The sequence below is a fragment of the Emydura macquarii genome, unplaced genomic scaffold (genome assembly GCF_026122565.2).
Source record: "Emydura macquarii macquarii isolate MOO-44397 ecotype Brisbane River unplaced genomic scaffold, CSIRO-AGI_Emac_v2 contig_1253, whole genome shotgun sequence".
NCBI lineage: Eukaryota > Metazoa > Chordata > Testudines > Chelidae > Emydura > Emydura macquarii.
Window position 1 is genome coordinate 1,463,955 of NW_027131390.1, and position 27,482 is coordinate 1,491,436.

Sequence of the window (27,482 nt, forward strand, 5' to 3'; positions counted from 1 at the left end):
GTGATTCGAGTAAATCCTCTGAAGTCCATGGTGTTTCATCTGGTGTAAGTGAGGCGAGAATTGCGGTTCACGCCATTTCCACACAGAGTTGCATGAAGATGTGCAGACAATTGCACTTCCACATTCTTTTTCCTCATTTGCATCTTTAGGCCTGATCCTGCTTCTAGTGAAGTAAATGGGTGAAGGATCAAGCTTTTGTGGCCTGATTCTGATTACATCTACTCTGGTGTATGTGAGAAGTGTCTTCAGTGAAGTAAGCAAAATATTACACTGCTATCAAACTGATGTGAGGTCAGAATCAGGCTCTTTCTCCTGTTTTGTGTAATTCATCACACAGGGGTCAAAAGAATAATACCAGTTACAGATAGATTGGGATGCTGTATTAGATTGTCAGAGGATGTAACCACCCATCTGTCACAGGAGTTCCTGTGATTGTGCAAACATGGAAAATGAGGGAATTGCAATAAAATTTAATGACAGGAAATGCTAGTTGACCAAAAAAGGGAGTTGGTGCCGTTCTAGAACTCTGAAAAGCGTAATTAGCCAGCTCTTTAAATAACTCCAGTTTTCCCAGGGTTATGAACACTTTCTGGGAAAGAAAGTGTTGGCATTGGGTGATGAAATCTAAACATGGAAAGATTATGAAAAGTTGGTGATCACTGCAGAAGTAAAGTTGGAGCTTCTGAAATCTTACCCACAAACAAAAGTGAGGGGTAAATGTGCCTAAATTGCAGCTTTTTGTGGTTCCTATTTTAATAAAATAGACTTAAAAGTTTACTTAACTCAGAATTAAGTGAAAAGAATGAAGAGTACCCTGGGTGGGATTTTCAAATCACTTAGAGTTGGCTTAACTGCTCCCTTTGAAGTCCAGGCACCACTTTTATATTTTTACCTAGTATTTTATCTTTAATTATTTGACTTGCGGTAGTCGTGTGTGTGCGCGCTCTCTCTCTGTGTGCTGCGCTGTCTTTGGCCAGGTAGCCCATACAGCAGACTTTGATTGAACTGTCCAAAACGACCACACTCGGTTAGTAGAGAAGGTGCTTGACCAGGTTTATTGCCAACAAAGCATGGTCCTAATGCCTTGGCTCACTGGTTACAGGTACACTAGCACATGTATGCTCATTGCAATGGATTCAGCTCAGTGAATGGTGGGACTTTCCATTCCCCTCTTGACTGGACAAAGACACTCTCCTGAGACCCTCTTCTATTCGCTGACACAAACAAGTTATGTGTTGCCCTTCTGAGGTGGTTAGTTACCACCCTTTACCTTATACCTGTTGGTTCAATCAAAACATCTCTATCCATCACCCTGTCATCCTGACCTTATCTTTAAGAGGGATCAGCGTGTCCCTGTATCATCTTTGGGGAGTGTGTGTAACCAAAATCTAGTATCGGGGTGTTCTGGTACCACCCGTCTGCGATGTGTTTATGTAATACTTAATGCCTAGGAGAGTTTGTTTTTGCAATGCTAACCCTGTTCTTGCCAAGTTCATGTATCGGACAGTGAACATGCAAGCAGGTATCAGTTGCTACCTTTGCTTTATCTCAGCAGGGCCTGACTTTAGTTTAGGCCTTACACTAGGCCCGTTATACCTGGCCTCATGTCTCAGGCTTTCTTTCTACTATATTTGGTTAGGGTCTTTTTGCCTGCATGTTTGCTTTCTTCATATGATAATTTACATAACATTCAATCTGCCTTTTCCATAAAAGAACACAGGCACTTATAGCATCATCTCACTAAATGTTAGAGACATAAAGGATATACAAAAACCTCAGGAGGTCATCTAGTCCAACCCCCTGCTCAAAGTAGGACCAACCCCAACTAAATCATGTCAAGTCAGGCCTTAAGAACTCTAAGGATGGAGATTCCACCACCTCCCTAGGTAACCCATTCCAGTGCTTCACCACCCTCCTAGTGAAAAACGTTTTCCTAATGTCCAACCTAGACCTCCCCCGCTACAATTTGAGACCATTGCTCCTTGTTCTGTCATCTGCCACCACTAAGAACAGCCTAGTTCATCCTCTTTGGAGCCCCCCTTCAGATAGTTGAAGGCTGCTATCAAATCCCCCCTCTCGCTATTCTCTTCTGCAGACTAAATAAGCCCAATTCCCTCAGCTTCTCCTCATAGGTTATGTTCCCCAGCCCCTAATAATTTTTGTTGCCCTCTGCTGGACTCTCTCCAATTTGTCCACATCCTTACTGTAGTGGGGGGCCCAAAACTGGACACACTACACCAAATGTGGCCGCATCAGTGCCGAATAGAGGCAAATAATCACTTTCCTTGATCTGCTGTCCATGCTCCTGCTAATGCAGCCCACTATGCTATTAGCCTTCTGGGCAACCAGGGCACACTGCTGACTCATATCCAGCTTCTTGTCCACTGTAACCCCCAGGTCCTTTTCTGCAGATCTGCTGCCTAGCCAGTCGGTCCCCAGTCTGTAGCTGTGTATGGGATTCTTCCATCCTAAGTGCACTTGTCCATGTTGAAACTCATCAGATTTCTTCTCGCCCAATCTTCCAATTTGTCTAGGTCACTCTGTATCCTATCCATGCCCTCCAGTGTATCTACCACTCCCCCTAGCTTAGTGTCATCTGCAAACTTGCTGAGGGTATATCACTTTCCCCACATCCATGGAGCCAGTCATCTCATCATAGAAGGCAATCGGGCTGGTTAGTCATGACTTGCCCTTGGTGACTGTATGCTGACTGTTCCTGATCATCTTCCTGTCCTCCAAGTGGTTCAGAATGGATTCCTTGAATACCTGCTCCATGATTTTTCTGTGGACTGAGGTGAGGCTGACTAGTCTATAGTTTCCCAGGCCCTCATTCTTCACTTTTTTGAAGATGGGCACCATGTTTACCTGTTTCCAGTCATCCAGGACCTCCCCCGATTGCCACGAGTTTTCAAAGATAACGTCCAGTGGCTCTGCAATCACATCAGCCAACTCACTCGAATGCATTGCATCCTGCCCCATGGACTTGTGCATGTCCAGCTTTTCTAAATAGTCCTGAACCTGTTCTTTCAGCACTGAGGGCTGCTCACCTCCTCCCCAAACTATGCTGCCCAGTACAGCAGTCTGGAAGCCGACCTTGTCTGTGAAGGCAGTGGCAAAAAAAGCATCAAGTACTTCAGCTTTTTCCATATCATCTATCACTATGTTGCTTCCCCCATTCAGTCAGGGGCCCACACTTTCTCTGACCTTCTTGTTGCTAACATACCTGTAGAAACCCTCCTGTTTCCCTTGACATCCCCTGCCAACTGCAACTCCAGTTGTGCTTTGGCCTTCCTGATTTCACCCCTGCATGCTCCAGCAGTATTTTTATACTTCTCCCTGGGTCTGTCCAAGCTTCCACTTCCTGTAAGCTTCCTTTTTGTGTTTAAGTTCACCGAAAATTTCTCTGTGAAGCCAAGCTGGTTGCTTGCCATATTTGCTTTTCTTTCTGCACATTAGGATGCTTTGTTCCTGCGCTGTCAATAAGATTTCTTTAAAGTACAGCCAGCTCTTCTGGACTCCTTTCACTTGGGCATATTAGCCTCCCAGGGGATCCTGTCCATCAGCTCCCTGAGGGAGTCAGGGTCTGTTTTTCTGACGTCCAGGGTCCGTATTCTACTGCTCTCCTTTCTTGCAAGGAAAGACAAAGTTTACCAGAGTAAATCTTTACACAGTGTTGGTCTGGTTTTGGTTTGTCCATCAATCTATTATGGTGGTTGGGAATCTCAGCAAATGTCACTGGCAGCTTGTTCAGTTAACAAATGACAAGTGCCTTAGATTGTGAACTCCTCGGAGCAGAGGCCATTCCTTCCCGAATGCCTGGAGAACGTTCAGTATGTTGTGGGCGCTGCCATAAACAAAGAGTAATAATTATCAGGCTGGGGAGTGTTCCCTCTTTCTGACAATTGTCTCATCTAGAGATCCAAGGTTAAATTCTGCTCTTGTTACCAGACGAGACATCAAGAGGAGTTTGCACCTTTCGTCCTTAAAGCAGACGTTAATCCCAAGAATATTACATTTAAAAAATCAGGGTAAAACAAAGGTTCAAAATATTAGGACTGCTTTGACAATGTTCTGCCCTCAGCTGCAGTGGTGTAAATCTGGAGTAACTCTGTTGCTTTTCTAACTGTACCCATGAGTTAAAATTCAGTGAGTGTTTAGGATTGGACTGTGTTGTGCTTCACCAATGGAAATATAGACTAGCTTCAATTGATTTATACCTGTGTAAAGAAGCTAACTTTGGTTTAACTGGGGCTGTGATCTGAAGCCTGCTTCTGAAATTAAAAATCATTAATGCCTGCCACTCTGGTCTAGTTCTAAGTATTTACTAATATTTTCAGTTTGATAAAATCCGCAAAACACTAACTGCTATAAAAAGCTGATCTAGAAGTTTAGAATGATCAGACTCCATAATCAATGAATCAAACAGGCAGACAGATACTCCTAAAATGCAGAACTAAGGTATTTCACCTTCATCTGCATGCTGTATATTGCCATGCATCTTGAGAATGCAGCTGCCCACTTGCATATGCGTACATAGAAGCAGATAAGCAGATGTTTCTGAAATAGTCAGTGGTGGGATCCAGTCATTTGAAATTTGTCTCTTGAGGCCCCCTTCAGTCCTCTCTCCACACAGGCAACTCAGACTGAGGTTAGTAGGTCACTGACCTCCAGCTGACATCAGTAAAAGCAGGCGGAGTGCAGGAACAGACCGCACATGGCCTGGCTGGTAAGTGCAGATGTTACTCAGAGTGGAAGTGTAATGACTAGACTTCTTTGCACTTAAGACCAGGCTCTGCCACCTTTGCTCATGTTGCGCTCATCTATTAACGTCAACAGGACTGCTCACTTCAGCAAGAGCTACTCAGCCTGAGGAAGGGATGCAAAGTCTGGCTTTGGTCACACCCTGTGTGGTTCACAAGTTGTATGTTTAGGGCTCGGTGGCCATGGTAAAGATGTGACAACTCATGGTTGTTCATGGAAATAAGGCCATCATCACAGATTTATAGTAAGAAATGTCTGTTCTGGGTCAGCTTGTGTTAGCCAATTCCCTTTATTTTGCAGTGAGACTCACTTAAAATCATTAACGTTTAACTCAGATTCCCAAGATCTTGGGACTTGTGTATCCAGCCTTCAATGTGCCAGCGATCTGCGTGTTAGCCCCACCGGGCCCCTAGCATCACTGCCATCTCCACCTCTTTCTCTGTAGAGTTGCGATTTTGCTTTCGTTCTACATATTCTGTTTTTCCTTGTCTTCTCCTCTCCCCTCCCCCACAACTCCTCTCTTGCCCTCTCTTCTGCTTCTCTGCTTCCCTGGGGAGTCATCACCACTCTGTCCTGTCCCCCAGATCACTCTGTCTTCCATTGACTTCAATGGGCTTTAGATCAGACTTTCTCCCTTCACCAGTCTGGCACGCTCGCTCTCTCTCTCTCTCTCACTCAGTCACTCACTCACTCTTTTCCCTCTTCCTCACAATTCATGACACTGGTTTTTTCCCAACACCCAGAGGACTCTTGGAATCGGTGATAATCTGCTAGCTGTAGTTCTAAGAGTCTCTGGTCTCCATCGTATCCTGAGCTTTGTGTGGGGCTACAATGCAAATTCAGGTCGGCCACGAAGTGGACTTGCTATACTATCACAACCTTCTACCCACTGTCAAAAACCGCCGATGACTACAAGTACAGAACCCATGACACACGTGATCTCAATCACCCCATTGTGCAGATGGGTAAATGGAGAGATTGTGAATTGCAGGGCACTGGAGGGACTGAGTCCAGCAGTTCTGGTATCCACTTACCTGCTCTAACTACCCAGCGATATGCCTAAGGCACACTGTGACTGTCAGATATCCTTTTCTGTGCAGTGACAAGTTTGAGAACCATGTGCTGTTCGTACCTTGGCTTATGAAAGAGTCATGCCCGAAATAATACTTTTGTAAAATGCCAAATGCCGAGGATTATTATAAACGCCAGTAGTTAGGGTTTGTTTGTATTTAGCGATTCAATTTGATCCGCAAGTGAGGCCAGTGAAGAAAGACTTTGAGCCTAGAACAAAAGTAGCACATTTAGTGTCTTCACAGCTTCCATTCTTGTCCCTTCTCTCTCCCTACCGGTAAGAGACAATCTGATAAGGAAGCGTTTCCTCCACTTTTCTGTAAAGAAATGTCATAACCCAAAGTCGCAAAGTAGCAGGCGTGCAGTGACCTGAGTTAGAGACAGGAAACCAGCCTTAAGTGAATAGAACTTTTCCAAGGATTTAATTGACTCAACAAGTCTTGACTTGTTCACTTGGTAGATCAGACCTTTAACATTATTTTAGGGTAAAGACCTGTATTTCACTACACTCTTGTTTTGATACATCTTTCCCCTGTTTACATTGATAAATTTTCTTAGCTTCCTTCATCTATTTTCTATATTTCTTAATTTTTCTGAGAGAGAAGCTATTGGTAGGAATTCTTAGCTTTAAATGCCTTTAGCCAGCTGTTAGTTCCATTTCTGGACCCAGTTTTCCAATGTATTTCTGTCCTGTGTTTTGATGTTTAAACTGGCACAAACATTTCTCTGCTGAGTTGGGTTTCCAAATATGGGATTTGCCTGTGCTGGTGAGGCGCACACAGAGCTCAGAGACTGATGATCAGCATGATAGAAGAACTGATGTAGACTAGAATACAAAATTGTGCTTTCTTTCTTGTTCTTCCAAAGCTCAAATTCTACTTTACTTGCTTCAGCATAACCCCAGGGTCGGATCTGAAGTCAATGCACAAGGGTCATTAGCTTGAATGGCTTTGGATCAGGATCTTAGAGCAAGGTGATATAAGGCACTTGGAGATGCTGCCAATTCTGCCACCCTCTGTTTTTCATTTTGCATGAAAATTCAGAAAAAGAATTCCTCATTGAACTTTCCAGTCTCCATTTATTTAACTATTTCTGAGTAATAACTCTCCTGCCTTGCTGTAAGAGATCCATTTTGCTGTCTTGTATTGAGCCTTCGTGGCAATTGAAAGTCAGCCATTGTTCACGGAAGTGTTTCTATTTACTGCATTCTCCTGCTGTCACTTGCACAGTATCGTTTTGTTCTGGTACATCTCTGACAGGTCTCCGAGCTAGTTTATGCCTCTGTAGATGGTTATTTATTTGGGTGTCTCTCTTTCAACCTTCTCCTGCTTGCTGAAACATTGCTAATGTAAGACCACCAGTACAGTACCTTCCCCTCCATCTCCTTTCTGCATCTATAACGATACTCTCTGAGCCTTCCATACAATATACACTCACTTTGTCCTTTTGCTTCTTTCCTTTCAGTACTCTGACAGGTAAATCAAGATAAAATAATTAAACATACTGTGTATAAAATGCTTATTTTACATTCCTAAATTTCAAATTCTATTGTTAGGCTGAAATGTGTTAATCGTTGTCTTCAAGCAGGTCTTTGATCTGTACATCAATCACAGACCTGGATAAAGCTGATGGATGTGCTAACAACCCTTTTTTCAGGCTAAATAGGAGGAGCAATTAAGCCCCTAGATGGGGTGAAAGCTGGGTACAATGGAAGCTACCGCCCAAGACCCTGTACTGCAGAGCAAAGCCTGAGCAGTATTAAGCCATGTTGTCTGAGAGGTTTTGCTGGGACTAGGTCAAACACATAAGGGCTAGGGGTTTGCTTTGTTGTGGATGTGCATAAGTGCGTGTGTCTGAGAGAGAGGCAAAAGCAGTGTGAGCATGGCCCTGGGATAAAGCTGAGAGACAGTTTCTTTGGGGTCCCGGACTGGCTGGAAAAGCACGTTTGGATCGCTAATCAAGGAAACTGTCTACTGCTGTTTGTTTTTACTGTGTTCAGAAAAACAGCACTCTGTGGACATTCTTTGTAAATAAAGAGGATTGCACAAATAAATACCTGATTCATATAAACACTTCGTCTTCCTAATGGGAACAGCCTGGCAATGCCTTGAATATTGACTAACTGCTAGGGCCAATGAGAGGGCAATAATATTTTGTGAATGGAAAGAAAACAGAATTAATTCACACAGTTGTTGTTCTAAGGGATTTTTGTTGATGAAGCTTACTTTTCAGTAGCTAGTCAAATAGTGACTTTCTACTTTAAAAAAAAAATCCCTCATGCGTAGAAAATATTTTATAGTAACTTTTAAATGTCTGTCTTAATATAGACTAAGTAACAATATCACGACACATTTTGAGGAGAAATAACTGAGATAGGAAGAATAGTAGTGTTATTTTCAAAGCATTCTTCACACCGAATACAAATTATGGGTCTGCTCACTCAAAACTTTCCTTGAAGTTGGTAGAGCTTAGGATATGCAAAGAATGAGAGTCTAGGCTCTGTTTTATATGAATTTCTGGGCCAAATTCTTTTTGTTTTGTTGGGGGTGGAAACAGGGAGAAGAGGGAACTTGGAGTAATTCCACTGACGTCAGATGACCTCTTGCAGATTTACATTAGAGTAACTGTGCAGAATTTTACCACTGCACATATCTACTGTGTGTCCATTTTACCAGTCTGGGAATGCTCACCTTTGAGATTTTAATACAGATTTTTAATTTAGATCATTATGATATTCTAGTAGGAATTTTCCTGCAACTGAGAATGATGTATATTAATTCCTAACCAGTGTGGATATGTTTTGACGTATAGAGCTACTCTGTGGTGTTCCAGGTTTTACAGTGTTGCATGCTCGTTATAATCTAGACTGAGCAGCTGAGACCAGGATTGTCTCTTTACGGTGATTCTGTTCAGCACTGTGCACACTGGGCTCTGATACCTGGTTAGAAGTATTGTTCTGTAACAACCATAACTGCTGCAATGGCTTCCCAAGTGAATGTGACACTTCATTTAAATGCCATTAATGCGTGGCTAGAAAGTGTCGACTTGTGGCATTATGAAAGGCCAACTCAGCTACATGTCTCCTTGGGTCCCCCTGAAATTAAAACATTTAGGCCTTATGTGAATAGTCCCTTTGAAATCAACAAAATTACATGAATGAGGATTTCAGGATTGGGACCTAATTTGCCTTCCACCAATTCTGTGAGATTGTGTTAAAAGTTCTAGTTATCTTGCAATAAACCAACAGTCATGTGTTCATTTATAAACCCTGAGTTTTGCCATTTCATTTCTGCTGTAGTTAATTTCTAGAGTGCTGGAAATTCCACAGCTGTAGTTTTCCTAAAACGATGTCAAAGAATTGTAGGGCTCATGTAAAGAGCTCAGCTGCCTTAACGGTGACTAGCTTTATGTATCTGTGGCAATTCAGTGTTTTTAACAGTGAAAAATGTTTGCTTTTAGGGAAAGGAGGAATCCAGACTAATGCTTTCAGCAAATAAATCATGCTGTCACCCCAACACGCTCCTCTTCAGAATGTAAGTACGTGCTGAAAACCAAACTTGCGTTGAGCTTCTTTATGAATCTGTGATGGTAGAGGCTGTGAATGGCTAGAAGCTAGTGTTACCATTATTTGTATTGTGGTAACACTTACAGGCCCAAAGCAGGAATGGGCCTTCGTGGAGCTAGATGCTCTACAAAGAGAGGAAAGCTCTTACAAGCTGAGAAGTGTGTGTAAAACAATGCAAAGGGGCGGGGGAGGAGGACAGCTAATAAAAATGTGCGTAGGTTAGACACATCTCTAGATGGACAAGAGGTATGTAGCCAGGTGGTTTACGTATGGATTGAAGAAACCTGTGTAACGTAAGCTAAATATCCAACGTCCCTACTGGCCGCTTGCCTCGCTATTATCTGTGGCCAGTTCACTGTAGTCACTAGGGTAGAAGTGGATCTTGAAGAAGGAGTTGAAGAAGCATGGGAGCTGCTTCATGGATGAGTCCGAGGAAGGGGGACGGGTTGCTCAATGGGAGAAAGAGATGGAGGGGCTGGTCTCATTGGTGGAGGAGGGGAGAAATTTAGGAGGGGGTGGATGTGGCAAATTGGTGGCTAGAATTGCCAGCCTGAGTTGAGATGCAGCGTGGCTTGCCCTGGAAGAGGGCAGGACTGGAGGAGGAGAAGGGATTTGTAGTGGAGCAAGCCCATGGGCTGATGGGAATTTCTTCTGAGGCACTCAGTGGTGTAGGAGTGGAGGAGCTGGATATTGGGAGTGAGCCATAGCTGGGGACTGATGGGCACCGGGGGGGGAGAGTTCATCAGCCCGTCACTGGGAAGCAGAGATTCTCTCATTGCAAGTGCTGCGATTTAGCCCAACACGCAGGCACACGGAGCGCAGAGTGTCCCCGTGACATGTTGGAGACATGCGGCCTGCAGAGAGGACATAGCACAGTCAGAATGGAAATGCACCATTGCATTAGCCTGTGTACAAGGCTCAGCGCAGAGAGGAATCCATTCAAACAAGTGCTAAGGCATGAATTCACATCACAGCTTGGGGGAAGGCTGGCAATTCTAAGGTAACATGTTTGTCACAGGAAAAACGGAAGCAAAAGTAAAGAACTGTCCAACAGGTCCGGGGAAAACATAGCCCTACAGAAGCAAAAAGAACATGCTGTCACTAACCAGCTCTTTTGTGCCAAAGAAGGGAGAATCATTTAATTATATAACATTTGGAAAAAGAGTAGAGGAAGTCTTAGTGGCTCAGTGTTTTTCATCTTCACAGGGGAGAAGGAACAAGGGCCATTAAGACTTGCAGGCAGGAATACACAAAGCTGAGGAACACAATTAATAGACCTCAAATGAACTTGGACAAGATGAACAAAAAAGAGTAAATCAACCAGTATAAGATGGAGTGAGGGCCATAATTCCCTCCATTTAACCCCTGCAACCCCTCATCCTTCCGGAGAGCTGGGCTGGGCGACATGTCGGGACACTAGACATTCAGGTATTGCCAGCGCATGCTTGCGATCCCTAGCAGGAATAATCACAGAAGCTGTTTTGAACCCAGGGCATATTGGTGAACTTTTGAAAGGCTAGGTGCAAGAAGAGAATGAATTTAAGGCAGACAGTTGTTGGTTTCATGACACTACAGAGGAACCAGTGTTAACTACAGGTTGTCCTTGTCTATCTTTGATTTGACATCATGCCAACAGAGGCAGTGTGAGCAAGTGGATTACATGTGTCATAGGGCAGCCTGCTTCTGGGACACTATCCAGTGATAGCCCGTTGGACAAGAAATGCATGTGGATCTGCCTCAGTTTCCCCTTTTCTTTCTGAAAGCGTTTTTAAAATATCTGTAGGATGTGATTGTGAAACCAAAAGGCTGGGGCTGCAATTTTAACTCTGACAAAACTGAGCCAAGCTCCCCTCCTACTCCCCACCCACACCACAATTGGCGAAACCATTCGCTTTGTTTTGCTTTCAGTGTTTTCTTTTCCGTAGCTGTGCTGCTCCGCAGCCATTTGATTTGTGATGAAGAAGTTTTCTTACTCCTGGAGGGTGGATGTTTTCACAAGCAGCCAAGGGACTAGCAGTACAAAGTCCACTCAAAGCACACGTGCTTCAGAATCACCTAGATACTTCTGAAAATCCTGCCCTGTGCTGGTCACAGCACCAGAGAGTTTGAGCCTTTGTTAGTGGGTGCCGCAGCTCTGTGGGTGAGTTAATGCCATGCTTCCCTGCTGTAAATGAACCCAGGCCCAATCTGCTCCAGGTGTATTTTACCCTGCGTAAGGAACTATGGCTCCGTTCAGTCCCATCCTCAAGATTTCTTGTCACATTTAGTGAGCTGTTGCCAGAAGTTCTCCTGGAGAAACTGTATTTCTGGGGTCTGGTTAGCCATGAATAAAGGGTGCAGTTTTGTATTCGTAATGCTAATCCAGAGACAGGGAGCTAACCAGTAAAAGGGGGTTTGGGATGTGTTTCGGTTTACTGGAGCTGTTGTGTTCTCCACAGAAGAGTACAGCTCAGGCAGGACTCTCAAAGTCAGCACTTCTTTTAGGCCCTTAAAAGGCCCTTAGCCACATCTACACTGGAATAAAAGACCTGTAGAACAGCGGTGGCTGGTCTGGGTCAGCTGATGAGCTCACAGGGCTTGGGTTAAGGGGCTAAAAGTGGCTGTGTAGACATTGGGGCCTGGACCCTAGCCGAGGGCCTGCTTGTGCAGTTACACACCCTGCAGTTTGAGCCCAGGAGCCTCAGTCAGCTGACCTGGGCCAACCATTGGTGTTCGCTTACTGTATAGTTGTGCCCAAAATGTCCCAGAGCTCTTGGCTGAGATTTTTCGCATCTTGTCGTCTCATTCTCATTTCCCCTGACTGTATTAGCTGCTGTTTTGTGTCCTGGCCCTGAGCAGGGGTGCTGCTGAGAGGTTTGGCGGTTCATTCAGCTGAGGCTCAGCAGATGTCCCCGTTTTGCTCAGCAGGGCGTGTGTTTGATCACACCAGGCTGAGCCAGAGGGTCTGTGGCACAAACATTCAAACGAGGGTTAAGTGACTAAAATGGGCTTGTCACTGGAAGCCCTTGCATTGAAATCAGGTGTCTAGCAGTCACGTAACATGCCAACATCGACACGGTTTGAAAGAAACGGTTGGTTTCAAGAGATCTCCCACTTCAAAAACAAAGTTGGACATTTTTTTTGGAAATTGTCCAAATGCCCTGTTTTGACAGCTTGTGCGGGGAGGGGGGAAGGGAAATTCAGTTTGAAATGATTGTAGTTTATAGTTGTGACAGGTCCCCGGCTCTGTTAACCATAAGCAAGCATAGCCATCATCTGACCCCACGGAAAAGTCTTAAGAGACTTAAGAAATGATGAATATTCTATAAAAACCTATATGGGTCAATACAGAATTCTAGGAACAGATTTCTCTATTTAATTCCTTAGGTTGGTTCAAAATATCTATAGAACTCCATTGCCTTTATTTCCTGTTAAACACTACAGGACATGGGTACGTGGTGGAGACTTGTTGGTAATGCCAGGCGCTGGGGATGTTCTTTCAAAATGTAGGCATTTGACATTGAGTGTTACTACCCTCTAAAGAGTGGCTTGCTTCACTTTGCAAACCTTTTAGTAGCCAGTGTGAGAGTGCAAGAGCTCCTGAAATGTGCTGCAAGAGTAACTGTGCAAAGGGTAGCCATGCAGATAGGCATTTTTGACTAAGAAAATCCTGTGCTGATGTGAAAAAAGTATATTCATAAACAAAGTCCTCCTGGCCACTTTAACAGTGCTGCCATAAACTGCAGATCCGCTGTACTGGCTTCCAATCAGTTCACCTGACAGTAGTCAGTTAAGGCAATGGGGTTACACAGGTATCACCGATGGCCTAATTCAATTTGGTGACGTGAAAAGGAAAGAATCCAGATTGCTTCCAGATCCCAGGTTAACTTGGTGGGACTGGCAGGTAAAGGGAAACATCTTTTTACTTGTCAACGGAGCATATTTGATCTGAAAATGATGGGTAGAAAGAGATCCTGGAACCTCACGGTGGCATTTGCTACTGTTTAGCTTTTCAGAGTAGAACATTTGCACTTTCCATTATGGCAGAGAGGTGGTAGATGGTAAAAACTGCTATAGAGACTCTTCAGAGTGAAATGAAATGGCCAGTTACGTTTATAATGTTTCTCTTTCTCCCTCATGATACAGGTCAGCCCTTTAGAACATCCTATATTCCAGTATCTAGGGCATTGGCAGATGCAGATAGTAATTTTGTCTTAATTTGGCTTTGCTGCCCACTATCCCACTCATGCCTATCAAAACAAAAGTTTCCCCCCAAATGTGGAACTGATGAATGTGTTAATTATTGCTGTCAGATCCTCCCTTTGAACTTTGTTAATTTACCTTCAGGAAGCATCATATATCTCTGAGACCATTAATCCAAACATTCAATTAAAAACAGGCAAATTTAGAAAAATCTCAATTAATTATTTAATTAAAAATCTGAGATGACATACATGAAAAAAACCTACAAACCCGGCTGTAAAAGGCAGCTGGTCAAGTGCCAATCTCTTGGCAGCGATTTGGGACCACAGCTGAGGCTTGTGATCAGTGTCAAGCATAGGCTGTGAGCAGAAGTTCTCCTTAGTTATGTGCAGGTATCAGTGCATTAAATGGGTGTCAGCCTGAGCTTGCATTAGCTTTTCCACAGTCCTGCTCATTGTGGGGGACCTGGGTGCCGGAGGGGCTGATGCCATCAGGAGAGCCCCAGCAGCATGGCTCCAAAGAAGAAGTGGAAGTTGGAGCACCCCAAAGCATGCGCAGACAACTTAGGCTTTCTGTGAATCTCCCAGAATCTGCAGCTCACTGGGCAGAGGCAAACTGCAGTTCTACCTGGAATTATTGGGGAAACCGCTGGGTTAATTCCTCTGCCGAACTGTACTGCTTTCCATGGGAGGAGCTGGTTGAGGCCCAACGTAACTAAAGGCTGGGGAGTCAGAGATGGGAGAATAAGTGAAGATGTTTCTGTAGTGAGGGGGAGTGTTGTTGACATCCATATTAGGGAGCAGGGTTTGAGAATTCATGGGAGAATAATGCAGTGCCAGCTGGATGCGGGAAGCGGTGGAGCAATTTACAATAAGAGACACTTGGGACATGCTGGTCTCCACAAATAACTGAGTTCTTTGGCAATTCAGCTGGTGAAGTCACCCAGGTAGCTTGGGGCTAGAGGGCCTGTAGCGTGAGTACCCTCTCCTCTGTAGAGGCTCTCTGGGAATGTAAAAACAAAAGCCAGAGTTGCTAGCAAAGGATGGGAAGTCATTCTGCAGTGGTTCCAAACACTCCCCTGGCTCGGAGGCCAGAAGGGGGAAACGTTTATCAGCTTTTACTGAGAGCGACACATAATGCAACCATTTCAGCCAGCTCTTGGGTTTGCTGAAGACGAGCCTGGAGCCAAATGTGCATCTGCTGCTCTCTGCTGCAGCACTGACTAAGGACGCTAGGAAGATGATCCCGGAGTGGCAAAATATAGCAGCCTCCTTTGAACCAAAGGGATAGGTCAGCTTCAGACAGATCCCTTTTATATGCCTCTGGCAAAGGGTACTGCCCTGTTATCTTAACAAAATAGATAGTGGGACAGGTGGGGGAAGGAGGAGCATTTCTACCTCTGTTCAGAAAGGAGAAACCAGGTACAGGGCTGTCGGGGTGAATCCTTCTCACTCATTACAAAAGCTAAGAAGGACTTCAGATCGAATTGTTTGTTCTCTTCAGCTAGTGTCCATGCCACCATCAGGACAAATCAGAGGAGCTGTGTTTCTATGACCGATATAAACTCTGTAGTGTTTCATTTCCTACCTGAAATGTTGATTTATTCACAACCTTATCAGTCTAACATGTCCTAGGGGAATGTGTTTGCCGTCGATTGCTGTTCTTTCTCTTCCATATTTATTGTTTTAATCAGTTCCAATATTTAGGCTACAGAAGATCTTGGCCTAAATTTTCAAAAATGGCTAGTGATTTTGGGGGCTTCAATTTTGAACGCCTCCCTTGAGACAGGCACGCAGTGCTTTCTGAAAAACCAGACCCTGTTGGTGGTTTAAAGTGGGCACCCAGGGTCACCAGTCTCATTGGAAGAAAGTCCTCATCCTCAATGACAGTAACAAACCGTATGCATTGTTTGCGAGCGTATTTCTGACCATGTCGTGAGAATGGAGTGTATCGTGACATTAGTGCAGCTTATCTCTTTACATACTCTTGCATATAATTTAGAACAGTTGTTTCAACCTGAGCATTTCCAGGCAATTAGGTGATGATTTCAGTCTGTATCGGTACAGGTTTATGCCGTGCTCTCCGACAGCTCCTTCAATGCTCTCTTCCACTAGTCCCGCCTCCGATCCCCTTCCACGGTCACTGGAGTCCCTCAGCATTCCCCCGGATAGCCCATTCCCGAATGGCATCATTCACTGCCTCCCTGCCGCTGACTCTCAGCTCAGTCAATGTGTTCCTCTGACACACTTACCATCCCACCACCAACTCATCCTGCCTCCTCCCACCAGCCCTTTTCCATCCCTTCGCCTTCTGCCAGCCTCCTTCTCGTTCAGAGGACTCAGCGCCTGGGAGCCATTCCCAGCCCCTCTTCTCTCTCTCCCTCCTCACACCAGATCGAGACACTCCCTGAATCCTCTTGTTTCTTTCTGCACATCATCTAAAAGCCACCCTGGGAGTGCCGTCCGTGTTCTGGGCAGCTCCTGTCCAGGTGACTGACTCTGTCCTTCATCTCTGTGGACTCGTGGGTTCCCAGCTCATGCGTTCTCAGTCTGTCAAAACATTGTGGGTGACCTTGCTGCCCAGAGCTGCTGCGCTGACTGCCAGTCTCCTCCGTGAACCTCTTCACTGCCCTCCTCAGAGATGCTGCCCTTCCCCCCCACACACACGGTTGCAGGCGGCCGAGGGCTCCCGCTGTGAGGGGAGCAAGCATCCTCCCGGCGCCTGCGCTGGATGCAACAAGAGAGCCACGGGGACCAGAGCCTGTCACACACACCCCTGCCTCTGCCACTTGGCGGCCCAGGGGCATCTGCCCGTCCCTTCCGCTCCCAGTTGCAGCCACCACCCTTACAGCGGGGGGGGAGGGGGAGTAGGAGAGAGTGGGAAATGGGCCTGCAGACCCCCCCTGCTGCTGCCACTGATAGGGGGTGTGTGCAAAAGGAAATATTGGTCCCCAGGCGCCGGAGACCCACGGTACGCCACTGCTTGAGGACTAAAGTGAGCCTCCCACGTGTGGGTGTGCCCTTCCTGTCAGTCGGTTTATGGGCTGGACCGGAGGCTGGCTGAAAAGTGCTTATGCACTCCCTTAGGTTCTGCAGGGACCGCACAGGTGCAGACATGCAGACATCACCTTAAACCTTCTGTGGAGAAGTGATGGTTAGGAGAAATTAGGACACAAAGTTAGTTCCTTAACTGTTTTCTGCACAAATTTAAATGAGCTAGTTTCTCATTACAGCAGCTGACCTGAGAACATTGGCCTATTATGTGACTGGCAATTATAAACCATTAATACTTCTGACTTCGTGTCAAAAGAATGCAGGCTTTAAAGTGGGAGCTCTGCCTTTGCAAAGACTGCAGGATCAGGCCCGTCATGTGGCAAAATGGAACCTGCCTATAGGAATGCAGAAGATTTCTGCACTGAACCCACAGTTGTGAGAATAAATGCGCATTTACTCCCCCTCAGTAAAGACAGGAAATGGTGAGACCTACATTGGTGCTGCGAGGATTCATTAGTTATTGGCTGAGCAGCGATGCAGCCTGCAGGCTCTCTTCCTCTCCAGACCTAGCCTTGCTGTGGGGCCTGGACGCTGGCTTCTGACCTGGTTTGTCCTCGGCTCTTCTATAGGCTGTGTTCTGTAACCTGGTACCTGACCCTGCCTCCCTGGAATTCTGATCTGGGTTGATCCCAACCCAACCATTTGTCTCCTGCCGGCAGGCTGGTAACTGGCTCTTGCTTTCTGGTATCCTGACTCCAGGCTGGTAACTGACTGCTGCACATAGGCTGCCCACGACCCAGGCTGACAGGTACAGGCAGGAGAGATGCAAACCCTCAGCCATTAGTGCTGGAAGGGGAAGGAAACTATCGATGGTTTTTCTGTACAGAGACAAGATTTGGTTTCAGGTCAGATTTTAAGAATGGTCCTAATCCAGTGATTTGTGAATGAATTAATAATAGTTCCAATTTAAAGCCCTTCAGAGGACTAAGGAAAAGGTTTGCTTTGTACTAATCTGTAGTTTCTAGAAGCCTGTCACAAAGCCGCCCTCAATAAGAACGGATCTGACAATTGTAGCTCTCCAAACCTGACAGATGAAGCAGTTAGAGAGTTGAAATGTCATGCTGGTGTAAGCACCGGGAGGTATATTGACACACAGGCTTGTATTGCTGCAGTCTAGACAGTTGATGCCTATTCCGTGGGTCTCCTAAAGTTCTGTTTTCCATTGTATTCCATCACAGCGAGAGCTTAACAAATACAGCCGCCAGATAGTCCCTCATGTAATCCAGTCAAGGAGCTTCCTAGCCAGAATCTAAGACAGGCTGCTCTACTTGGTCACCAGAGCAGAGCTGTGTCATGCTCAGCACTTTACCGTCATGGGGGGTTGGGAGAATGTTTTCCATCAGCTTGGGATGATGGATTCTCACCCACTGAATTTCACTTGGAGTTTCTGGTTCCATTCCTTCTCCTCCTCCCGCCTCAGCTCTCAATCAAAGCCGTCGAGTGTCACCACGGTTCCATATCACATGGTTTTGAGCCAAACCAATGAGCACAATATTTTTTCCTAAATGTATTTAGTAAAAATGTAATGTCTCTTAGGAGGTCCCAGGACCCAGCACACCTTTTCCTCTGCTCTGCCTCCACTCCCTCACCAGCCACGGAGACCCAGCTGTGCGGAGGCATGCTCCTCTGCAGCTCCTTCCCATCTGGCAGCTGTTGGGGCTCAAAGGGATAGGAGCCTCCTTGGTCTGTCATGGTGTATATTGCCTTGTGGCTTCTCACCCTTGAACAGCTGAAATATCTTATACATAAGAACAGCCATCCTCCATCAGACCAGCGGTCCACCTAGCCTGGTACCTTGTCTTCTGACAGTGACCAGTGCCAGGCACTTCAGAAGGAAGGAACAGAACAGGGCAATTCATGAGAGAGCCATCCCTTGTCGTCCACTCCCAGCTTCTGGCAGACAGAGGTTTATGGACACCCTAGCATGGGGTTGTGTCCCTGACTATCTTGGCTAATAACCATTGATGGACGGACTAATCCTCCATGAACTTATCTAATTTGTATAGTCTTGGTCTTCACAACGTTACCTGGCAATGAGTTCCATAGGTGACTACGCACTGTGTGAAGAAATTCTTCCTTCTGTTTGTTTCAAACCTGCTGCCTGTTAATTTTATTGGGTGATCCCTGGTTCTTGTGTTGTGATGGAGAGGAATAATATTTCCTTACCCACTTTCTCCACACCGTTCATGATTTTTATAGATCTCTATCATATCCTGCTTTATTCATCTCTTTTCTTAGCTGAACAGTCCCTGTCTTTTTAATTTTGCTTTGTATGGCAGCTGTTTCATAAGCCTAATCATTTTCGTTGCCCTTCTCTGCACTTTTCCCAATTCTAATATATCTTTTTTGAGATGGGGTGACAAGAACTGCATGCAGTATTCAAGATGTGGGTGTACAGTACATTTATATAGTGGTGTTTTGGTATTTTCTTATTGCCTATCCATTTTCTAATGGTTCCTAATGTTCTGTTAGCTTTTCCCATTGCCACTGCACACTGAGCGGATGTTTTCAGAGAAGTATCCATAATGACTCCAAGATCTCTCTTGAGTGGTAACAGCTAATTTAGACCCCATTATTTTGTATTATAGCTGGGATTATGTTTTCCAAAGTGCATTGTGCACTTATCAACATTGAATTGCATCTGCCATTTTGTTGCCCACTCACCCAGTTCTGTGAGATCCCTTTGTAAGTCTTCGCAGTCAGCTTGGGACTTAAATGTTTTGAGTAATTTTGTGTTGTCTGCAGTTTTCTCTTCATCTCCTTTGTGGAGACATGGCTGTCACCAGCATCATAACATCTCTCACTGCCAGTGGCTGTAGCAGCCTCTTTCCCTTCTTTTCTCTTCAGTCCTCCCACTCTGACACTTAGAGGCAGAAATGCATGGCTGGTGATAGGCCTTGACAAGGAAGACCTGCCTCCGGAGCCAGCGTGCTCTAGCTACAATGGCATCCTCTGAGGAATGCATCATGGGTGGTATTTTGTGCCTAAGGGGCCATTCTGCTGCTACTTGTGCCCATCTCAGATACCCAGAGGAGCTGAAAACAACATGCCACTCCGGGCTTCCCCTCTGCCCTAAGCTGGGGAGAGGGCTGGGGACTGAAAGCACTGGCCATGATGTGCTGCCTGCAGCCAGCTGTACGGGAGACAGACTCCTCTATAGTCAAGGCACCGGCTGCGTTAAAGATTGATTTGAAGAATGTGGTCTTGCTGCATGTAATGGATGGTCTCTGATGCTGCAATAGCTTCGACTTAGATTTGGAAGAAGGAATTTTGCTTCTGTCAAAAAAAGAGAAAACAAAAAGCCCTGAACTCTTTGCTTCCCTTCCTTCCTACAAGGGCATGTGACTCTGTGTATGAAGACATGAAGGTGTATAACATTTTGTATGTTTATCATCTTGCAAACTAATTACACATCTCAGTTAAACCCATACCCTTCTCCCTCCCTCCCCCAATATGCCCTTATCTGTCTCCCTAATCTGTTATTACTTTTAGGCTATAGTTTTACACCTAAGAAATAATTCTTCAGATATTCCGGCAGAACAGACTTCTCTGGTGATATGCTCAGCGTCTAAGAAAGAAAAGCATCACAGCTGACAATAAGCACGTCTCACAGATCTAATTCCTGTTGATTCAGAAAAATAGGACTAGCGAGACCATCTGCAATAATACCATCTGGTGACTTTCCATAATGGTCCACTTATATACAGGCTGAAATGGCGGCGTGATTTTCTGTTTTTATTTTTTTCCTAAAGGAATAATGTTAGACTTTAATGACTCTTGTGGAGGTCTTTAATATCTCTAATGCAGATTAAAGCTCTACTCCTGATATTTTGGCTGGATTTCTAAATTCTCTCCTCTTAATAATCCAACAATGTAAAAAGAAACCCTGTTGCAGACAGCAATGGGATTTTTATTGAATGTACCTCTGTGTGTGTGTGTGTGTGTGTGTGTGTGTGTGTGTGTGTGTGTGTGTGTGTGTGTACGCGGTGTGCAATGGTGGCTTTTTGCTACTGAGGTTTGTAGTTTGATTATTTATGAGTTTGAATACTTGTTGTTAAGTGCCCGGTGACAGAGTGCTATAGACATTTTTAGATAAATATATCCAGTAAAAATGAATTCTCACTGTGCTGAAGCATAGGAATTGTGCTCCTGGAAGCAGGGTCTGAATGAGCTCCCCTGGCCAAGCCAACTGCGGGGAGGCTTCAGGACCAAACTGTATTTACATGAACACACCCCCTCTGCACAGGTACCAGCAGAGAGAGATGTCTTGTCAAAGTGATCGACTTTGGCTGGTGTCAGGTTACAGATCACTTTACAAATTCATTTCACGTGAACGTGGTGGTAATGAAATGTTGTTATCCTCATTGTGTGAGCAAAGGGCAGCAGAACTGTGCTTAGCCTGTCCTGACTGAGCCGGTCACCGTCAGCTGAACTGAACTTGATAAGCAGGGGGATCGGACGCAAGACCCCTGTGAAAGACAGAGGGAGTGGGGACAGGTGTCCCTGCTGAGAGGTGAGCGCCACAGGCATGGTTTAACCGGCCGCTCCCCGCTCTTCAAAGATGGAGCTAATGAAGGCTCCATTAGGAGTACGGTGTTTTCTGAAGTGATCATTCGAGCTGAAATCACTTGTTGTGGGACAGCACTCCTGCCCAGCTCCAGCACTGAGGTTCGCCCACGAAGAGCTGACAGTCACTGGGAGCTGGGAGGAGCCTCGAGAACCACCAGCAGAGGTCACAGGAGAGAAGCAGGTGTCGGAGCAGCAGCCACTGGAGTAGCGGCCGGCAGAGCGGGGTGGCCAGCAGCGCAGCTGGTGGAGTGGCTGGACAGCAGAGCGAGCAAGGTGCCTTCTTCCCCTCACCCACAACCAGGGTGGGAGGTGAACTCGTGGCCTGCACTGCCTAAGGACAAGAGCTGTGCGTGGGGTGCAGTTTAGGGAAGGGCACATCAAAGGAACTGAAGAACCTGAGGCGAAAGGACACCGCCCAGTGTACTCTGTGGTGGGTGTTTTGCTCATGGTTTTATGCGTATGAATCCTGCTTGTGGCATTTTTCCAAGTTGATGCCAGATTACTTTCCCCCTTTTATTAAAAGTTCTTTTCCTGTACTCCGTCTCTGTGCTTGCGAGAGGGGAAGTGTTGTCTCTAAAGGCGCCCAAGGAGTGTGTGGGATTGTCTCAGGTTATTGGGCAGAGGCTCATACCGGTTTTGTGTTGTATTGTTGAAAAGGAAGCTCTAGAAATATTGAACCAGCCCTTGTTGCTGCCGACTTCGACTGGCAAAAGGGTTTCATTTCTGGGGGCTCGTCTGGGATCCCTGGGTCCGTACGTCTCGAGTGATCCAGTAAGTTGGGAAAACCATGTTGTTGTTATATTTCGAGGAAATCCCGGTTTGCATAATGGCTGATATGCTGGGTTTGTTGGGTCTTGACTCAGCAGCCCCAAGCCTGGGGGCTGCAGCCTCGGTTGGTGAGTGGGCAAAGGCCCTGGGCAAGCCCTGGGTAGGGCCGTGCTGTCCCATTCTATGTCAAGCTCCTATCATAAGATAAAGTCACTTGCTGGGGGTCCCATCCCAATACCTGAGGAAGAGGAGTTTGAACGCCGGTTGGAATGCACCACTCAGATGCTGCCAGAGTGGGCAGTGCCAGATGCAGAGAAGCGAAGGTGTCTAGTAGAGAGCCCAGCATTAGACGTGATTCACACCCTGAAGCTGTCTAAGCGGGGGTCAATGTGCAGGACTGCCTGGAGGCCCTCAGTCACACCTTTGGGAGAGCAGAGGCTCTGAGGACATTTATCCTGAGTTCCTTAATTCCTGTCAGCAAAGGGGTAAGAAGGTTTCAACTTATATACTGAGCTGAAGAAACTGTTTCGGAGAGCTGTCAGGAGGGGAACAGTGACTGCTGAGCAGATGGATCAGACCAGACTGGCTCAAAAGGCAGGAGGAACTCAATATCAGAACCTGATTCTACTTCATCTCCGGTGAAGGGGACGACAGGAACGTCCCCCAAGTTATTCCCAGCTGATAAGAGGTGAGAGAGGAGGAAGAAAGGCAGGCCGCCAGTGAGTTGTGGGAAGCCCAACCATCTGAGCCAGCCAGCACAGCATCCTGCGAACAGCCAGTGTGCTGATGGTGAGCAGCAGAGAGGAGTTTGCCCAACACATGCAGGACCTGAGAGAAGAGTTAGCTGAGCTACGTAATACCTTTGACCAAGCAAAGACTTCCAGGCATAAGGAGCCTCTGGCAGTGATGATGCAGAAGTCAGCATTTAAAGTCACTGTCCCACCTGAGCAAAGGCAGAAGGTACCATCCATCCACTACCGGTGTGGCCAGGATGGACACAGTGCTGCCAAGTGTCGTAATGAAGAAAATCCCTCCTTAGTGTATGGGAAACTGATGGACTAGTTGGGAGGAATTGAGGAACTGCCAGAGGGGCTTGGGAAGGGGGCCACCCAGGCCCACAGGACTTGAAAGCTCCTTTGGAAAGAGCTGTCCAGCTGGGATCCCGCTAGGGTTGATAGGACCTGGAGCAGAGGTCACGATAAGGATTGAAGGGACAAAATATAAAGCGGTGCTTGACTCTGGATCTCAAGTGACGATTATATTTAGTTATTTTACCAACGGATGCTCAGGCACCTGCCTACACAGCCACTGACAGGGCTTGGCCTGTGCTGTCTCAGCATGGACGAAACCCCCACCAAGGGTATGTCATAGTGCACCTGGAATTTCCAGAGGAGGTTGTCAGGGTGAGAGAAGAGGTGGACACCACTGCCTCAATATACCCTGACCCTAAAGGAATCTCTGATGTGTCTGTGCTGATAGGGACCAACTCCAGTCTCTTGAAGATACTCGCTGATTACTGCAGACAATGAGCTGGGGACCCAATACCTAAACACCCCAATGATCCATATGCTTCTAAAGGAAAATTTGAGAGCTCTAAGAAGGAGATGTCTGATCTACCAATAGGGATACTGAGATACGCAGGCACAGCCTCCTTAGTGGTGGCCGCATTGATGGAAAAGGAGGTGATTGTCATGACTACCTGCCTAACAGGTAGTATTGAAATGTTAGCCATGGTAGAGCAGCTGGCTGAGGGAGGGCTCCAGTGGAATTATAACTCTACTTTGAAGCCCAGGAAAAGGGGATTATACTGATTGCTAATGAAATAAGCCATGATGATGACGTGAAGCAAGGGCAGAAGACAGAGGGCCTCTTTGAGCCTGAAACTATTGTGAGATCCAGTGTGAAACTGAAGTTCTGGCAAGAGATCCTGCAAAGTTTGACTTTGGAGATTCATCGTTGTCTGAGGAGTGGAAGGATCACATGAGGAAGAAACTTTGTAAAAGATCCAAGGTATTCTCGCTGCCTGAGTGGGACCTGGGATGTGCAAAAGAAGTTGAACATAACATCAGACTACAAGACTCATGACCCTTCAGGGAGAGATCTAGGAAGATTGCTCTCTCAGAGATGGAAGACGTGCGGCATCATCTTCAGGAGCAATTGAGACTAGCATCATTACAGAGTCTTGCAAACCACGCCTCACCCATTGTGGTGGTCCGTAAAAAGAATGAGAAAATCTGGATGTACATCAACTACTGTACCCTAAACAGGTGCACTGTAGTTGACCAACACACCATGCCTCGAGTACAAGATGCCTTGGACTGTTTGCTGGGGAGCCAGTGGTTCTCAGTATTGGATCTCCAAAGCGGGTACTACCAGGTCCCTCTGGGAGCAGAAGATAAGGAGAAGAAAGACAGCCTTCATCTGCCCGTTCGGGTTTGATGCTAGGGTGCAGTTGCAGGAGCTCTAGTCAGGGGACAAAGTTCTGCTACAAAATGTGGGTGAGGCAAACACAAAATAGCCGACAGCTGGAAAGCAATAAGAATGGTCATACTGGGTCAGACCAATGGTTCATCTAGCCCAGTCCCACCGTGGCCAATGCCAGGTGCTTCAGAGGGAATGAATAGAACAAGTAATCATCAAGTGATCCATCCCGTAGGCCACACCTGGTAATGGAAAAGCTGAGAGATCTGCCGGTCTACAAAATTAAACCTGAGATGCCAGAGCAAATAAAGACAATACATAGAAACCTCTTACTACCTGTGAGGGAATTGGTAGGTGCCCCTTATGGAATTGACCATGATATGGAGCCTAGGCAGAAAAAGGATGCTGGACCGAATCCACCATCCAATACATGCAGTGGGCCTCCTGTGGTTAACCCACCACTACTTAGCGCATCTGAGATTGAGTCTGAAGAGGAGGACACTACCTTGGTGTATCTTAGCAGGGAGGCCAGATTCCAGCCTTGATTATTGAACCCGGTGAGAGCTCCCCTTCTTCAGCCCTGAACCCCATGGCAGAAGCATTTAGGCCAGTTGCTGGCACACCCACATCGACAATGGGACCAGGCTGGGACAATGAGCCTGTCCCCCTAAAATCCTCAGATCTCCTAGAAGAACAATATTACAATGATGACACACCTAGGCTGTTGGACAGTGGGGACAGGTGTGACGTGTTCCTGGTGCCCTGGACCTTTCAGGGCCAGAACAGGAGATGCAAGGGCCTGTGCCAGTAGCTGAGGGACCCTCAAGGGAGCTTTCGCCATCCCTATCCCAAGAAGTTCCCCCTGTCCTGCCAGGCCCACTCTCAAAAGGTGACAGGGTGATAAGGTCAGTAAACAGGTTAACTTATGATGCACCTTCCAGTCTACTTCGTGGAAGGGCTTGACTGACGAATGATCAATTAATACAAAAATATTTTCATTAAAATTTCATCTTCATGTTAGACAGGGGAAGCCTCCACTGGAGGAGAATTGCCAAAGTAATTGTTTGCTCGGTGGTGGTACTACTGTTGAAAATAAAATGGAGAGCACTCACAAGTGAAGCACAGCACTTTGACCTCGATCCTGCGAGTGCCTTATGTGGGCAGGACCCCCATGTCTGCACCGGGGCTCCGAGCGGGCACAGCGTCAGTTGGAAGTTGAGGGGGCAGGAGACTAAGCAGAAGGCTGCCAGATAAGAGGGATAGGTGAAGGGATGTGACATGCAATGTTTTAGCTGTCTCCAGTCAGGCTCCAGTCCCACAAATGGAACCATGGGGATGGACCCTTCAATGAGACTCCTCCGCAGGCAGGTTTCTGTGCTTTCAAATGCTGATGCTAGGTTGGGCCTTTAGTTTTTAAAACATACAGCTATTTTCTGTTCTGAGGAACTCTTCCTTGAAACCCATACTTTGCAATGGGTTGCTCAGGGAATGGGTCAGGGCAGAATTCGGTAGTCGCCTTTTCAGTTTTCCAGAATTAAGAGAATCTCCCACCCCCACAGTCTTGTAGAGCTTAGGAAGGTTTTGGTTTTTTAATTTTTTGTTCTTGTTCCCCGTTTGTTTAATTTGGACCTCTTGAGAAATGCATGATTATTAATTTCTTACACAAATCTGTCCATCCCCAGGGATACCATTGCACAATCTAGCTAGGTAGCATCTGCCTGTTTGAATGAAATGTTATTTTATGTGGAATTTAGTGTTGTTACCAGGAACAGGAAAACTGCAAATAATTCTTCCTCTCCTGACAATCCTGATCTTGCCAGCTGTGTTACTCATTTGCCATTACCTTCTGGTACCTGTCAGAATCAAATCCAAACCCAGGACAGACGGCAGACCTATCAGCATTCAGGTGCTTATAATTCTAGTGGCAGATGATGAAATACGTATCTGTAGGCATAGCTTACATTCCCCAGTCCTGCATAGCCACATGAATGAGACACACTGTTGCTTTGTACAATTCTTCAACAACTGTAAGGCTTGGAACTGTACAAAGACATTATCAAGGAGTCTGACTGGTTATTGGTCTCTGGCTAAATGTTGTCTTCCTGGACATTCCAGCTGGAAATTTTCAACTGGCATTAGCTGGCCAACTGGCCTTTGAAAGAGAGCAATGGATTTTTGAATGTTTCTTGAGGCTAGTGGCCCACCACTAGAAATCAGCAGACGTCAGAAGAAACCAACATAGGCTATCAAACTGAAAAAGAACTGCCGAAGGTTTTTAAAGATTTCTCCAGGAATTTCCATTGAGGAAGACAGGCAATTTTTTCTAGGTTATTTTTGCTTCTAGTTCCTGTTTCTTTTCCCTGTCCTGTTTTTTCCATCTGTATGTCTCAGAGCACATTTTAAGACTTTGGCCTTCACCCCAGTTTTCCAAGCTTTGCTAGAATTGCAGGATCCACTAGAATTTTGGGGGGATCTTCCCTGCACTAGATGCAGGAATCACTGATGAAATTATCTGGTCTGTGCTATGCAAGAGGTTTGACTGGAAGATGATCAGAATGGTCCCTTTTAGCCTTAAACTTGACACACCCATGAATCTCCAGTCCAGCTATGTTTTCTCTAATGGAGAATTTTGCATTTTTAATGTCCTTTTTTGGCTTATGTCTCCTATCACAGACTATGGCCCTTTTGTCACCTGGACAATCCAAAATAGTTCTGTCACCACTTGATACCCTCTTCTGCTTTCCAGTGATGCTACATGTATGTAGATATACTTGCAAAGTGCTCTGGGATCTTTCAGCCTGAAATAAGTTGTTATGAAGGTAAAAATCGTATTTTATTAAAAGATAATTGCGGAACCCTTTCACTTGTACGCTTCAAAAAAAGCCAGTTGTAGTTCTCTCAAATGTAGCAGGAAAAGGTATGAAATACATTACAGGAGCAGAGCCAACATAGCAACACTATAGATGCCAAATACTGTATTGTATGGGTATTAATGCACCCCACTGAGAACTTAATCACATTTTTAGCATAGAGCATAATTAATGTTTTTCACATACTATACAATGGGGGAGACTTAATTATAACAGGCCACC

General features: G+C 45.8%; 1 long non-coding RNA gene across 1 annotated transcript in view; it reads left to right on the plus strand.

The window, feature by feature from the left end:
• The window catches only part of LOC137153870 (uncharacterized), a 48,222-nt gene extending 20,983 nt beyond the window's left edge, over positions 1-27,239 (plus strand). The window contains exons 2-3 of the long non-coding RNA XR_010919909.1: positions 9,292-9,365; positions 27,064-27,239. This is a non-coding gene — a long non-coding RNA (uncharacterized lncRNA). The remainder of the gene's footprint in view (positions 1-9,291; positions 9,366-27,063) is intronic.
• Positions 27,240-27,482: the final 243 nt, after the last annotated feature.